This window comes from Spinacia oleracea, chromosome 6 (genome assembly GCF_020520425.1).
Source record: "Spinacia oleracea cultivar Varoflay chromosome 6, BTI_SOV_V1, whole genome shotgun sequence".
NCBI classification, from domain to species: Eukaryota; Viridiplantae; Streptophyta; class Magnoliopsida; order Caryophyllales; family Amaranthaceae; genus Spinacia; species Spinacia oleracea.
Genome location: NC_079492.1, coordinates 25141117 through 25157513, shown reverse-complemented (window position 1 = coordinate 25157513; position 16397 = coordinate 25141117). Strand labels below are relative to the sequence as shown.

Below are 16397 nucleotides of genomic sequence, written 5' to 3'. Positions count from 1 at the left end.
ACATGTGATGGCGGTATGCGACAAGGTGCATATCAGGATCGGTTGTCCCGTCACAGGTTTCAATTGTAGGAGTTTTTACCTTGGGTTCCTTCGGGGCGTTCATGATCTCATCAGAGAAGGGGGTACTCATGTGCCTTAACGTCAGATTGTTAAACCCTTGCTGGATATGATAAGTTGGTTCACGACGGTTGGATAGCAGGCGGGGGCGTATGCTTACTCTGTTGGGCGTCATCTGGGTCTGTCCATGTGTAGTGGGGTAAAATGGCGGATCTTCCATCACAGGAGTGGACCCGGTGTCTGATAGTTCAGATTCAGCTTCATAATGTTCTTGACGCCTTGAGGCAGGCCGTAAGACGGCTGGCGGGCTTCCCCTAGACGATGGTCGTATGACCGGGTCCCTTCGAGGTAAGAAAGTAGGGGGGTCGCGGGCGTTTCCCGAGTGCTCAGGCACAGGGCTGATTCCCCTGCTTGCTTGTGGACGAGAACCTTCTCCAGCCCTCCATACGTTGGATCTGAGTGGCATTCTGCTTATCCGATTGACGCCTAGGCTGAGGGGTCTCTGTGGAGCCGTCCTCTCAGCGCTGTAGATTAGCATATTTTTCCGAATTTCATCGTGCAATGTAGTGCTCATCTGTTGTCGAAAGGTTTGATTCATTTGCTGTTGGAATCCTGCTAAGATCTCGCGTAAGGAGCCTACCTAGACCGGAAAATCTAGATTCTCATCTAGCATGGCGTCTTGGACGCTGGGACTTAGATGGCCGCCTGGCGGAGACGCCTCGGTCATTGGTTCTTCTTCTGCAACCACCTCAACCTCCTGCACCCGTCGCGGTGTGTTTCCTGCATTTGCGATTCGATTGGCTTCTTCTATGTGCCGTTGGCTCCTTTCGAGGGGCCGTCTCTCTTCTCCTTCACCAGTGTACTCTCTGTCAGAGTGTAGCTCGGCCATGACACTGTACCTCCCCACAGACGGCGCCAAATATTATGGGATCTTTTACGGTGTTGACGTGGCACGCGTTCCTCGGAGGTATCAAGTATGACATGGCACGAACTTCTAGCAACCTGCAAAACAAGAATATTCCCGTAGGAATATTCCCTCCGATGCTTAAGTAAGTATAAGCTAGAGAGAGAAGTAATTTGTAGAAAGAAGGCAGAGCAATGATAGTTTTGGTTGGTGGGAATGAATTGATTGCCCCTTTTCCTTGGGATCTGAGCCCTATTTATAAGGTTAGGGTTTTTTGGGAGCCGCTCCTGCTTTAATTGGACAGTTTCTTGAGATCATGACACGTGTCTTGCGTAAATACTGGGGGTTGGAGTTGAGTCTCGCGGGCTTTATTAAGTGCGGTGGGCCTTTTTGTAATCAGTGAAGATGGGTCCCTTCAGAGTAAGAGGGCCTAAAGGCTTTCTGGAAGGTCCTTTAATGGGCCATTATGGTTTAGCTTAGGTGGCGTTTGTTTTAGGCCACATTAGGTATATTTAAAGACATTCAATAGATCATATTTCTTCCATGTGGGAGAAAACTCCCACAACAACTAAATGAAGACTATTTATCTAACAATCCCCCACTTAGTCTTCAATTTGACAGAATGTGCATACGTAAAAGTATCTTTCGATTCGAACTTTCACTTAGTGACGGTTCTTCAAAACACTAACGAAATTTATGGAAGCTAAAAGCTTTTGAGCCAAAACTCCTTATGTTAGAATCGGAAAAACCTCACACACAAATGTCCTTTAACATGTTCATAAACAAGGTAGCACTATTATGGCCATGTGCTCCACCTGGTTCATAGACATTTACAAAAGTTTGACCTAGAAACTCTTGTTAGAAGCGACACCACTTCTTATGTCTACATAGGTGAAATTCTCCTATTTCAAAAATTTCATTAAGAGTATATAACTCACCTTAAAACATACACTAGTATAATTGACAAACTAGTGTGACCTTAATCAGTTATCAACAAGTTGTTGTTACCACATTGAACCTTTTAATTATGGGTACACATAACAAAAGGTTGGGTTTCCATTGTTGTTGATTAATCAAATAGGTCTCAAGCCTATTTCTTGGCTTGTTCCATAAACCATTTCCCTTGGAAGTCTTTTGGTGAAAGGATCCGCCAAATTGTTACAAGACCTTACATAAATTACAGTTATAATCCCGTCGGATATCACCTGTCTTACATATGCATGTCTCAAACTGATGTGTCTAGACTTACCATTATAGATCTTATTATAAACTCTAGACAAAGTTGCCTCACTGTCACAGTGCAAAGAAATAGATGGCATGGGTTGTGGCCACAACTTTATATCCAATAACATATTTCTTAACCATTCCGCTTCTTTGCATGCTGCCCCTAAAGCCAAAAATTTCAGCTTCCATGGTGGAATGAGTAATGCAAGTTTGTTTCTTTGAGGCCCAAGAAACAACACCATCACCGAGCATAAAAGTCCAACCAATTGTGGATTTATTATCCCCGCACTAGATATCCAACTAGCATATGTGTAGTCTTCAAGTACAGCTGGAAAGTTTCCATAGTGCAAAGCATAACCTTTGGTTCTTTTCAAATAACAAAAAACTCTTCCAATTGCTTGCCAATGCTCTGTACTAGGATTGCTAGTAAACCTTGTAAGCTTGCAAAATGCAAATGCAATATCTGGTCTAGTACAATGAGTAGCATACATCAAACTACCTATTGAACTAGCATACTCTAGCTGAGCTACAACTCTTCCACTGTAACACCCCCATAATCCTCCCTATTTAAAACACCTTATATTTGAGAGTAGAGAAACATTGGGGTGTTACTGCCACGATGGAACGTATAAGGCAGATGAAATAATTAAATAAAAAAAAAAACAGTTTACCTTTTATAGTCTAACTTTGAAAATAAACAGCGGAAGTCTTAAAACGAATATTTCAAATACAATATGGAGACCTCAATAGGCCCCTTCTTAAATCCAAACTCCAACACAAGAAATAAGTTAAGTTAAGCAGTTGCAACAAATTAAAATCCAAAACTAATGTAATACTTAAAGGGAAAAGGTACTTCAAAAATCTATCCCCATGCATGCTTATTTGCAAACCTGTAGATTGCCTGCTCCCCATAATCCCAAGTGAAATTATGGTTCACCGCAGGGCCACCATATAAAGAGACATGGCCAACAACAACAAAGATCAAGTCAGCTAATGCTGAATACGCACTAAAGCAATAATCATTTAGTAATAAACACTCTAGACACTCAATACTATTAAATAATGCACCTCAGGACACGACACTAACTTACCGACTCAACCTTGATTTATGTGAATTAGAATTGGCATTGTAATATAAAAGATTGATCATAGGCCGTCCTTGACCGCACCTAACGATCCTATAAGAGTATCGAAGAGTCCTAGACGTGCCTTCGAATATGTAACTTTAAACTTACTAGAGCGTCCTCTAGTATAAACAAACCTTGAATCAGTATGCATACCCCCGAGAAGAGTCCTTGACGTACCTTCTCTAGGAAGTTTAACTACTTAGTTAACTCGATTTCTGTAGGTAAAAGCGCCCTAGCGCATAATAAAGAGTGCAGGATACTAATACAAAGATTGTCCCTTTACCCATACTACTACTCGAGAAATTATCTCTGAGAGCTTACAAGCCATTCCTTTCACTTTAAGTGCTTTAGTAATTTCCTTGTTATTCAATTTGTTTAGACCTTAAACAAAATATAAATACGCAACATAAGAAACACGACTTCTCTTTTAATTCCTTTAGGACGAGTGATCAAACAATTACGACACTCATTATTAGGCCATTAGTCCTTGGCTCAGAGGTTTTGAGAGACCTCCTAACATACTATGTCTAAACTTAGTCTAATTGACAATAGTAAAACTTGTAAAGACAATAATATGAAAGATCATGCTTGCTTCTTATAATAAACAAACAACGACATAATCCCAAGTGTACGCATCACCACACATTCATTGAAATATAAATAATTCTAAGGCCTACTCATGCCACTAATACTACAAGTACATTCTAGGACTAGTACGTACCTTTTGAAGTACGAAAACAGATTAAGGGTAACGAGCTAGCTAGAATCTCCCTTCTACGAACTTGGTACCTAAAAATTGTATAATAATACAATTAGTTTCTGGATTACATAAATTAACATCTAAAGTACTAAAAATCAGATTTATATATCTACCTAACAATCTGATTTTTAGGCTCTTATAATCTGATAACAAAACTCACTTAAACGTAGTACTTTAAGAGGTTTTTAAAACGGTTTTAATAAATCAAATGTAAACTGATCCATGTACTTCTTTTCATAATGACTTAATTTTATACTTCATACTCCCATTCTGACACTAATTATAGTAGTTAGAATTGTCAAATGCTTAATAGAGTAATCAACCAAACACGTAGCAATAAGGCATCATTATAACCTTAACACACTTCAAAATATTCTACGTGGTATTTACTATTCCAAAAACAACCAAGACCTAGGTAGTTGAAAAAAAATCTGACTTTTGCCTTTGGTTTAAATATTAGTAATCATTAGCAATGATTAAACAACAACAACAATCTAAATATTAAGATGAAACACGACAAACAACAACAACAACACGCAGCAGCAACGCTGCTTCTTGCGGTTGATGTTGCTGCTGTTGTGATGGCTACACAAAGAAGTACCGATAGAAGGCGAGAAGGTGAGAGTACAGATTATTCGGCAGCAATGGTAGGTGTGGCGAGATCGCAGGAACAAGGTACGAGTAGAGAAGGAAAACGGCGACAGTAGAATAGGAAACAACACTACGCGAGAAGGGGATATAAATAAGGGTTTTGGGTTTTCTTTATAATAAAATTCAGATCTTCCCTTAATTTAAAATATTTGGAAATTATAATCTGAACTCCTTTTTAATCTAAACTCCTTTTCTAAATCGTAACCTTGTAAACTAATTGTTTCCTTATTTTTTTCTTGAAATAAAACGTTTTGTTTTTCTTTGAGGTTAAAATAACTTTTATAATATGTATACTCTTGTTTAAAATGTAACATTGCTCTGAATATTTAAAACGTAAAAATCCGTATATTTCCTTGAAATATAAAATAGGGCGACATAAAAATACGGAGTATCACAGGCTTTCCCCCTTAAAAGAAGTTTCGTCCTCGAAACTTGGGGTTTCTAGTTTTTGTGAAAACTTAGAGAAAACTTATAGGTTTCATTCTTGATATAAAATAATAGGTGGAAAGCATAGGCTGAACATATAAAGCACACAACTATCCTCAGAATTTACTAAAACTACATAAAAGATGGGCGACAATTCGGACGCCTTCTACCCCCCTTAAAAGGAGTGACGTCCCCGGAACTCATCGTACCTTGGCAAATAGGTCTGGGTATCTATTCCTCATGTCATCTTCGGCTTCCCAAGTGGCCTCTTCAGTTACCTGGTTCAACCATAGGACCTTGACGATACTAACATCCTTATTTCTTGTACTCCGAACCTTTCTGTCCAATATCTTGATTGGTTTTTCTTCATAGGACAGTGACTCATCTAGCTCGATTGACTCAGGTTGCAAAATGTGTGAAGCATCTGGGATGTATCTCTTAAGTTGTGACACATGGAAAACATTGTGCACGCGATCTAGCTCATTTGGCAGAGCTAGCTTATAGGCTACCTGGCCAACTTTCTTTAAAATCTGATATGGGCCTAGAAACTTTGGGCTCAACTTTCCCTTTTTACCGAACCTCATTACGCCTTTCATGGGTGAAACTCGTAAAAGAACTTTTTCACCAACTTTGTACTGTTCTTCCCTTCTTTTCAAGTCAGCATACGATTTCTGACGATCCTGGGCCGCACGAATCCTCTCTTGAATGATCTTGACTTGATTTATAGTTTCCTCGATTAACTCGGGCCCTAAGATAATCTTCTCGCTAATATCGCTCCAACAAACAGGACTTCGACACTTTCTTCCATAAAGTGCCTCGAATGGGGCCATTCCAATGCTTGCATGATGGCTGTTGTTGTACGAGAATTCTATGAGGTCAAGGTGGTCTTCCCACGATCCTTGAAAATCAAGTACACAGGCCCTGAGCATTGCCTCTAATGTTTGAATTGTCCTCTCGGTCTGACCATCGGTTGCAGGGTGAAAAGCTGTACTTTTCAGAAGTTTAGTACCATAAGCCTTTTGAAATGCTTCCCAAAAGTTAGACAAGAATCTTGAATCTCTGTCTGAAACTATGTCCGACGGAACACCATGGAGTCGCACCACATTCTTAATGTAGACCTTTGCTAACTTTTCAACTTTCCAAGTTTCCTTTATAGGAATGAACACCGCAGACTTAGTTAATCGGTCGATCACTACCCAAATTGTGTCTAAGCCTGTTCGGGTCTTGGGTAAGGCAGTAACGAAGTCCATTGCTATGGAATCCCACTTCCATACTGGGACATCTAAAGGTTGAATCTTTCCTTGGGGCCTTTTGTTCTCATGCTTCACCTTCTGGCATGTCAGGCAACGAGACACAAATTCTGCTATCTCCTTTTTCATTCCGGGCCACCAAAACATGTTCTTTAGATCCTTGTAAAGCTTATCTCCTCCAGGATGTACCGAGTACGGTGTACTATGTGCTTCGTCCATGATTTTCTTTTTGATCTCTTCACATTTCTGGGGTATACACCATCTACCCTTATATCGGACACTACCATCATCATGGATTACAAACTGAAGGAAATAATGCCCTTGGTCCAAGTATGCATTCTATGTTAAGTCTAATAAATGCGGTTCAGTATTAATTAACAAGTTAATAATTCAGTGAGATCAAGTGAGCTGAATGCCTAGCTAGAGGCCGCTTCAGTTCAAGTGGAATTAATGATATTAATCCACAGCTTACTCTTGACTGAACCCGTAGGGTCACACAAATAGTACGTAAACGGATCAAGTATTTAATGGCATTAAATACTCCATCTATGAATATTCGGAACCGACGGATCTTGGTTTCAGTGGGAGCTAAGATCGTCACAGGCAAGAAATGAATACTCCGGAAACGATGATATTGCCGGAAACGGAAATATGGATCGTATCGGAAATATGAATATTATCCAAGTCGTAGATGTTGCCGGAAACGGAAACATGGTACGTATCGGAAAATATTATTGGAAATGGAAATATTACCAGAATCGGAAATATTGCCGGAAACGGAAATATTGTCAGAATCGGAAATATTACCGGAATCGGAAAATAATTCCGGAAACGGAAATATTAAATAATTGTTCGAAACGGAAATTAATTCCGGAATCGGAAATATTGAATATTGTTCGTATCGGAAATAGATTCCGGAAATGGAATTTTAATCGGAAGCGTATCGTACGAATTAGCATCGGACGAGGCCTGCCGGACGAAGGCCCAACACGAAGCCAGGCCATCGCCCAGCAAGCACGCACGCCACAGCCCAGCGCGCACAAGGCCACGCATGCGTGGGCCGCGCTGCGTGGGCTGCTGCTCGCATGCGTGGGCAGCCCTTGTGGCTGCCGTGTGTGTGTGAGTTTGAGCTCATGCGAGATTCCTGAATCTGCAAGAGTCAGTGTATGATTAAATGTCTATTCCTATTGGATAAATTGATTAAGTAGAATTCATGTAGAATTCTAATTCCAATTAATTCGCATCCTGCTAGGATTACGATTCCTTTTCCATAACTCTATAAATAAAGGCCTAGGGGTCATAATTTATACACAAGTTTCAAAGTATTCAAAAGTGAGTTTTTGAGAGAAAATTCAAACACCCATCTTGCCCCAAAAGTGCCGAATTTTCTGAGTACCTTAAGGGCGATTCTAGTTGGTCAATCTTAAGGCGGATCCGGACGTGCTGTGGACTTTCTACGGAGGGACGACACTTGGAGTCCTAAAAGACTTGTTCTTGTTCGGTTCGGGCGCAGCTAGGGAAGGCACGCAACAAAGAGTATGCATCTAAACTATGCTAAATGATTATGTGTAAATAATATGTTTCCTGGGTTAATGGTTGTTTCCGCATGATCTATGTAATGTCATATGTATCATAACCTAACAGTGGTATCACGAGCCCCTTATTATTTTCATAATCTAAATTGCATGAACATGGTTAAATATTACAAATTTGCAAGAATTAAAAGGGGTGATTAATTTTCGTAATTGTTAATTAGTTGCAAATTGCGTTTATTTAATTATACGTACGCAGTTTTTCGGCAGTTTCTTCATTACTCATCCGAATTGAGTGATTTTTGTGTCAATTCCGCATGTAAAAGGCATTCTAAAATTTTGACAAAAATAGTTTTTTTCTGCCGAACCCAGAATTCTCAAATTCGAAGCCTAACTATGACTTTTCGAAGGTTTTAGTTTTTCGAATGCAAAATTTCGTAAATTTAAGATGTTAAATTAAATATTTGCGATTCTTGTTGATAAATCTTGAATTTTTGATTGACCTACTGCATATGTTTAACAAGTTTGAATGCCTAGTCTTGTTAATTATGCAATCTAATTTGTAATTATGATTAATTTGTTGAAAATTAGAATAATTTAGAATTAATTTGATTTTCATAATTAATTGTAATTTAATTAGAAACCTATGATTAAAAACCACCATAAAAATTGTAAATTTACGATAAATTTTAAATTTTTATGACCTAGACTTGAATCCATAACAATCGGAAATCAATTGGATAATAAATTTTCGATTTTTTCGCCCTAAAATTATGAAATTAATAATATTTATTAATTTGTCATTAATTTTAAATATAAATTTTAAATTTTTATGCGATTCGTTCAAATAACTTGCACGCACGAAGCAATGGACGCTTCGTGTTACCCTTAAGGGGTGTTGTATAATGCGGGCATGCGACGACGAGCAAGGGAGCTCGTCGCCCGTGCGGCACGAATGCAATGAGCAAGGGCGTAGTGCACGAGCGCAAGGCAGCAGCCCTGCCTTGTGTCGTGTGCCACGAGCAATGAACGTATGGGCATGGGCGAGGGGCGAGCCAAGGCAGTCGCGTGTGGGCAGCAAGCGAGCTGCGCCACAGCGCGCGCTGCCTCGCACAACAGCGCGCAAGCGCTGCGCCCAGCATCACTCGCGCGCGCCAGCGCGCGATCTCGCGCGCCAGCGAGCGATGCAGCGCCCCAGCGAGCGATGGCTCGCGCGCACCAGCGAGCGATCTCGCGCACCAGCGAGCGCGGTAACGCGCGCGCGCTGCGAGCGATAGCTCGCGTGCGGTGGGCGCTGTGCGGAGGCTTGCGTATGGGACAGCAGCAGCTATGCAACGAGCGCATGGGCTGCGCGCACATGGCCAGCAATGGCTGTGTGCGTACAGCCCATGGGCGTGCAACGCGTAGGGTGTTTGCGTTACGATTAGATCGTTTTGAATGTTTAATTTGAAAATTTCAGTTCACGTAATTTTTAATTGATTTTAAAATTAATAATTTAAATTAATTTCTTGGATTTTAATTTTGAATATTATAATTATAATAAATGGCATTTATTCTAATTATTTTACTAAAATTAAAATCATAAATTAATTTAAATGTGACTGAAATTAAAATTAAATTTTTGGATTCAATTATAAATTTATATGAGCTTTAAATTTTAATTAAATTTGTATGTTTCCGGTTAGACTAGAAATACAATTTTATGTTTAAAATTAGTAAATCATATGAATTTATTGGTTTGAGTGGGAGTGCTTTTAGTCATAAACTCTTGATTAGGTCTACAAATCCTTAAGGTTAAAACAACTCGATTAGAATTAATAAGGACTGAATAATTGGTAGATTATTGGTGCCCTTGATTAATTGCTGCAAATGTTTACGTGATGCATAATGTGTTTAACTAACCAGCTATGTGGGCCATTCATGATAATGAATGGGTGAATGGTATATATTGTATATGTACTGTTTTGCAGGTTATGAAGTGACTAGTATGGCCCAAATAGGATAGAAAATATGGTCTGCGTACCATTAATTTGAATGTAATTGGTCTAAAGTACCAAAGTTGTTTTTCAATTCAAATATGGTCTGCGTACCATCAAATAGTTGTAATTAGTTATAACTTATCCTATTTGAAGAAAATGGTGCCTCCCACGGAGATTTTCAAGACGGACTTTGAAGTCAAAGCTTCAAGATGAAGTCGGGCCATACTAGATCACAAATATCTTATGCAAGTTTTAAGTTATTTATTGCTTTAAATATGTCTTAAAATGCATGAGATCAAAAGCTTGATTATGTTGCATGATTAAGGATTTTAGTTCACTTAAAATCTAACCAACATAGTAAGAGCCTTAAGTTCCAAACTTAAAAATTGAGTTAAAAGGTGCCATGCCAAAATATACACTTGCTTGGATATCCTTTACATCAATCTAGTAATAGTTTTCGCTCAGCGAGGTGTTACTTATTGGTCCTAAAGGGGCAAGGTACACAAATAATTGTGAGTACATGTTAGTTTTGGTGAAACTCAACGATATAAGTAAGGAGTCCTTTTATGTCGTGGCAAATTCGATAGGTTTACCTAATAAGTTCTTAGACGTACCTATCAACCAAGAATAGTTTCTAGACTATTAGCAAAAGGCTTTTGCTTACCTAAGATGTTCTAGGATTAAGTCGACAAACTGTGCTTAGTTCTTCAATGATTTTAGGATCTTGGAATCATTTTATTCACACCTGCCGGAACACATAACTTGAATAAAATGCTTAATAAACATTGAATTATGCATGTATGCTAGAATTTAAGTTTATTAAGAGAAACTGTGAATGGTTATTTATTTGTTTATTCTTTTCAATTGTAGTTTTAATATGGCAAACAACAATCAAAACATCATCATGGGTTCTGAGCTTATGGTCAAGCTGAACCTGACAAATTTTCTTGAATGGGAAGCTAAGCTAGTTGAAATAGTCAAACTCAATGGACTTGAGTATGTACTATCACATCCCATGCCAAGCTACTATGCCAGAGACATGACCCCTGAGAGATTTTACGCCTGGGATGCGGATCTCAAAAAGGTTATGAGTCTCATGCTGAACAATATCCCTGATGATTGGGCTAGAAGGTTTGTAGCCTATGAACCTTTTACGCTCATCAAGAATCTGAGGGATATCTGTCGTGGAAGTACGGAGGACAGGGACCTGAACGTCCATGAGTTGATTGAATCAATGTCTGGACTAAAGGTTAGTTCTCCCAACAGGTGTTATAGGATGGAGGTCCAAGAAACACATGTTCAGCTCCTTCGCACTAAACAGAGGGTAGGCGTCCCACTGAGGTTCCATGTGGATCTTATGTGTTCATATTTTGATCGCCTAAGTCTACTAGGAACACCAATAAGCGAAAGGATGGCAGTCTCTGTCTTGCTCAATTCACTACACAGTGGGTTTGGTCGCTTCAAGCAACAATACCTAAGTGAACCAAGAGAAGAAACAGTTGCAGAATTTATTCACCTTGTCAGAAAGGCTGAAATAGTACTGGACTGTGAAGCCAAAGATTTACTCAAGGCTAGAAAGAGACCATTCAAGAAAGGTGGAAAGTCCAAGGGCAATGCTAAATCAAAGCAGGACAAGTCCACATCAAGCTGTCTTTATTGTGATGGAATAGGCCATTACAAAAGAGAATGTCCAAAGCTAAAGGAAGATCAGAAGAACGGAACAGTCGTTCCATCTTCAGGTATTTTCGTTATAGACTGTATACTTGCTAATTCAACTTCTTGGGTATTAGATACAGGTTGTGGCTCACACTTATGTTCCAATCCACAGGGACTAAGAAGAAGTAGAAAGTTAAGCAAGGGTGAAGTCGACCTACGAGTGGGAAATGGAGCACGGATTGCTGCATTAGCTGTAGGAACATACTATTTGTCGTTGCCCTCCGGGCTAGTTTTGGAACTGGAAGAATGTTTCCATGTTCCAAGTCTTACTAAAAACATCATTTCAGTTTCTTGCTTAGATGCTAAGGGATTTTCCTTTATAATAAAAGACAATAGTTGTTCGTTTTATTTTAAAGAGATGTTTTATGGATCTGCTAGATTAGTCAATGGACTTTATTTATTAGATCACGACAAACAAGTATATAACATAAATACCAAAAAGGCCAAAAAGGATGATTCAGATCTCACCTATCTGTGGCATTGTCGATTAGGCCATATAAACTTGAAACGCTTAGAAAGACTTCAAAGAGAAGGAATTCTAGAACCATTTGACTTAGAGGATTATGGTAAATGCGAATCATGTTTACTTGGCAAAATGACAAAGCAACCTTTCTCTAAAGTTGGAGAAAGAGCAAATGAACTATTGGGTTTAATCCATACAGATGTATGTGGACCAATGAGTACAAATGCTAGAGGTGGTTTCAGCTACTTTATCACTTTCACTGATGACTTCAGTAGGTATGGTTATGTCTACCTAATGAAGCATAAGTCTGAATCCTTTGACAAATTCAAGGAATTTCAGAGTGAAGTAGAGAATCAATTAGGCAAGAAGATCAAGGCACTGCGGTCTGATAGAGGCGGTGAATATCTGAGCTATGAATTTGATGACCATCTGAAAGAATGTGGAATTCTATCAGAATTGACTCCTCCTGGAACACCACAATGGAACGGTGTGTCAGAACGGAGGAACAGAACCTTGCTAGACATGGTCAGGTCAATGATGGGTCAGGCCGAACTTCCATTAGAATTTTGGGGACATGCACTAAATACAGCTGCACTCACTATAAATAGAGCTCCGTCTAAAGCTGTCGAAAAGACTCCATACGAATTATGGTTTGGAAAGCCTCCAAATGTGTCTTTTCTTAAGATTTGGGGATGTGAAGTTTACGTCAAACGATTAATTTCAGACAAACTTCATCCAAAATCTGACAAATGTATCCTTGTGGGCTATCCAAAGGAAACAAAGGGGTATTACTTCTACAATACATCTGAGAACAAAGTGTTTGTTGCTCGAGATGGTGTCTTTTTGGAAAAGGATCACATTTCCAAAATGACAAGTGGGAGAAAAGTAGACCTCGAAGAAATTCGAATCGAACAACAAACTCTAGAGAATGCTCAAGATGACATTCAGGATGAAACTCAGAGATCTTTAGAAGAATCTGGTGAGAATCATGGTCAATCTAGAAATGTTACCCCGCGTAGATCGCAAAGATATAGATCTCAACCGGAAAGGTACTTAGGTATTTTGACGAACGAGAGCTATGACGTTCTATTACTTGAAAGTGATGAACCTGCGACTTACAAGCAAGCTATGACGAGCCCTAGCTCCAAGCAATGGCAAGAAGCCATGCAATCTGAATTAGACTCCATGTCTGAAAACCAAGTATGGGATTTGGTCGATTTGCCAGATGGCTACCAAGCCATTGGAAGCAAATGGGTTTTCAAACTGAAAAAGGACAAGGATGGGAAACTTGAAGTTTTCAAAGCTAGATTGGTTGCGAAAGGTTACAGGCAAGTCCACGGTGTGGATTACGATGAAACCTTTTCACCAGTTGCAATGCTAAAGTCTATTCGAATAATGTTAGCAATCGCTGCATATTACGATTACGAAATATGGCAGATGGATGTCAAAACTGCTTTCTTAAACGGCGTTTTAACAGAAACTGTGTTTATGACACAGCCTGAAGGTTTTGAGGATCCAAAGAATGCTAAAAAGGTATGCAAGCTAAAGAAGTCAATCTACGGATTGAAGCAGGCATCCAGGAGCTGGAATATACGTTTTGATGAAGCAGTCAGTGACTTTGGTTTCATCAAGAACGCGGACGAATCTTGTGTATACAAGAAGGTCAGTGGGAGCAAAATTGCTTTCCTAGTATTATATGTCGACGACATATTGCTTATCGGAAATGACATTCCTATGTTGAACTCTGTCAAGATTTGGCTTGGGAAATGTTTTTCGATGAAGGATCTAGGAGAAGCACAGTACATATTGGGCATCAAGATTTACAGAGATAGATCTAAAAGGATGATTGGACTTAGTCAAAGCACTTATATCAATAAGGTGCTTGATAGGTTCAAGATGGCGGACTCCAAGCGAGGCTACCTACCCATGTCTCATGGAATGACTCTAAGCAAGACTCAGTGCCCAAAAACACTTGATGAGCGTAGACGAATGAATGGGATTCCATATGCATCATTGATTGGTTCAATAATGTATGCTATGATATGTACACGCCCGGATGTTGCGTACGCACTCAGTGCTACGAGCAGATACCAGTCAGACCCAGGAGAGGCGCATTGGACTGCTGCCAAGAATATTCTGAAGTACCTGAAAAGGCACAAAGATGACTTCCTGGTCTATGGTGGAGATGATGAATTAATTGTTAAAGGCTATACGGACGCAAGTTTCCAAACCGACAAAGATGATTTCAGATCACAGTCTGGGTTTGTCTTCTGCCTCAACGGAGGAGCAGTAAGCTGGAAAAGTGCTAAGCAAAGCACCATTGCGGATTCTACAACTGAAGCGGAGTACATTGCTGCACATGAAGCAGCAAAGGAAGCTATATGGCTAAGGAAGTTCATAGGAGAACTTGGTGTAGTCCCCTCCATTAAAGGACCAATAGCCCTGTATTGTGATAATAACGGAGCTATTGCACAGGCAAAAGAGCCTAGACACCACCAGAGAGTCAAGCATGTACTTCGTAGATTTCACCTTCTACGAGAGTTCGTTGAAAGAAAAGAAGTCGAGATAAGCAAAATTGGAACTGATGACAACATATCAGATCCATTAACTAAACCTCTGCCGCAAGCGAAGCACAACTCGCACACTGCAGCTATGGGAATCAAGCATATTGGAGAATGGCTTTGATGTCTCTGTTTAATGTTTTAAAGTTTTAGAGTTTAAATCTTTGTAAAACATTATTGGTTAATCATTCACAATAAATGAAAGGAATTCATTTTTCCATTTAATTTGTGGTTTATTAAATGATGAGTCCCTTCAACTTGACGATATATTCAAGATAGACTGTCAGGACCAGTCCTGTGACTAAGAAATGTCTATCAAGTGAACTTGAATGTCAAAGGTTGAAAATGGTCCCTAGTCGGAGTTTTCTATAAAATTGGACGCATAGAAAACGTTAGACGATTAGAATGCAAGATGACTAGTAGTTCTGTTTCTTGAACTATGTGGACATGGCAATGTCATAATCATTTGCATAGATACTTACTTTGGGAAGACTAGTATCGGACAAGACCTATGAAACTTTACTGTAAGAGATGAAAGTCTGTCATAAGTAAATTTCATTAAATTATTAGACACTAAATCCTCAATACCTGAGTGATTTGAGATTACTTGTTTGAGAACTGGTTGCTTTGACGTTGACCAACCGTCGCACCGTAAAAGGAGGCTATAAAGGCAACGCTCAGGTAATCACCTATCAAACGAAGTCTAATCTCAAGATCGCAAGATTGGGATTGTCCTCCCATAAATCGGGATGAGATGCTTAAAAGTTGTACAAGGCCACTCGGAGAGCTAGAAACTGTGAAATGCATGGCCGTGCTCGGATGAATCATAGGCTATGATTATCTGTTTATTTGATCAGTTGAACTCTGAAACCGAGGAACACCTCTGGACATAATAAGGATGACAACTCTTACCTTATGTTCAAGAGCAAGCATCGAGCGACAAAGGAATTAGGAAATGCACACTTGTCCCTAAGGACAAGTGGGAGACTGAAGGAAATAATGCCCTTGGTCCAAGTATGCATTCTATGTTAAGTCTAATAAATGCGGTTCAGTATTAATTAACAAGTTAATAATTCAGTGAGATCAAGTGAGCTGAATGCCTAGCTAGAGGCCGCTTCAGTTCAAGTGGAATTAATGATATTAATCCACAGCTTACTCTTGACTGAACCCGTAGGGTCACACAAATAGTACGTAAACGGATCAAGTATTTAATGGCATTAAATACTCCATCTATGAATATTCGGAACCGACGGATCTTGGTTTCAGTGGGAGCTAAGATCGTCACAGGCAAGAAATGAATACTCCGGAAACGATGATATTGCCGGAAACGGAAATATGGATCGTATCGGAAATATGAATATTATCCAAGTCGTAGATGTTGCCGGAAACGGAAACATGGTACGTATCGGAAAATATTATTGGAAATGGAAATATTACCAGAATCGGAAATATTGCCGGAAACGGAAATATTGTCAGAATCGGAAATATTACCGGAATCGGAAAATAATTCCGGAAACGGAAATATTAAATAATTGTTCGAAACGGAAATTAATTCCGGAATCGGAAATATTGAATATTGTTCGTATCGGAAATAGATTCCGGAAATGGAATTTTAATCGGAAGCGTATCGTACGAATTAGCATCGGACGAGGCCTGCCGGACGAAGGCCCAGCACGAAGCCAGGCCATCGCCCAGCAAGCACGCACGCCACAGCCCAGCGCGCACAAGGCCACGCATGCGTGGGCCG

At 39.7% G+C, this 16397-nt stretch overlaps 1 long non-coding RNA gene across 1 annotated transcript; it reads right to left on the bottom strand.

The window, feature by feature from the left end:
• Positions 1-2733: 2733 nt before the first annotated feature.
• Positions 2734-5048, bottom strand: LOC130464377 (uncharacterized). The gene is made up of 3 exons (XR_008924764.1): positions 4674-5048; positions 4034-4101; positions 2734-3086 (listed from the first exon to the last, which is right to left on the bottom strand). It is a non-coding gene; the product is annotated as an uncharacterized lncRNA (long non-coding RNA).
• Positions 5049-16397: the final 11349 nt, after the last annotated feature.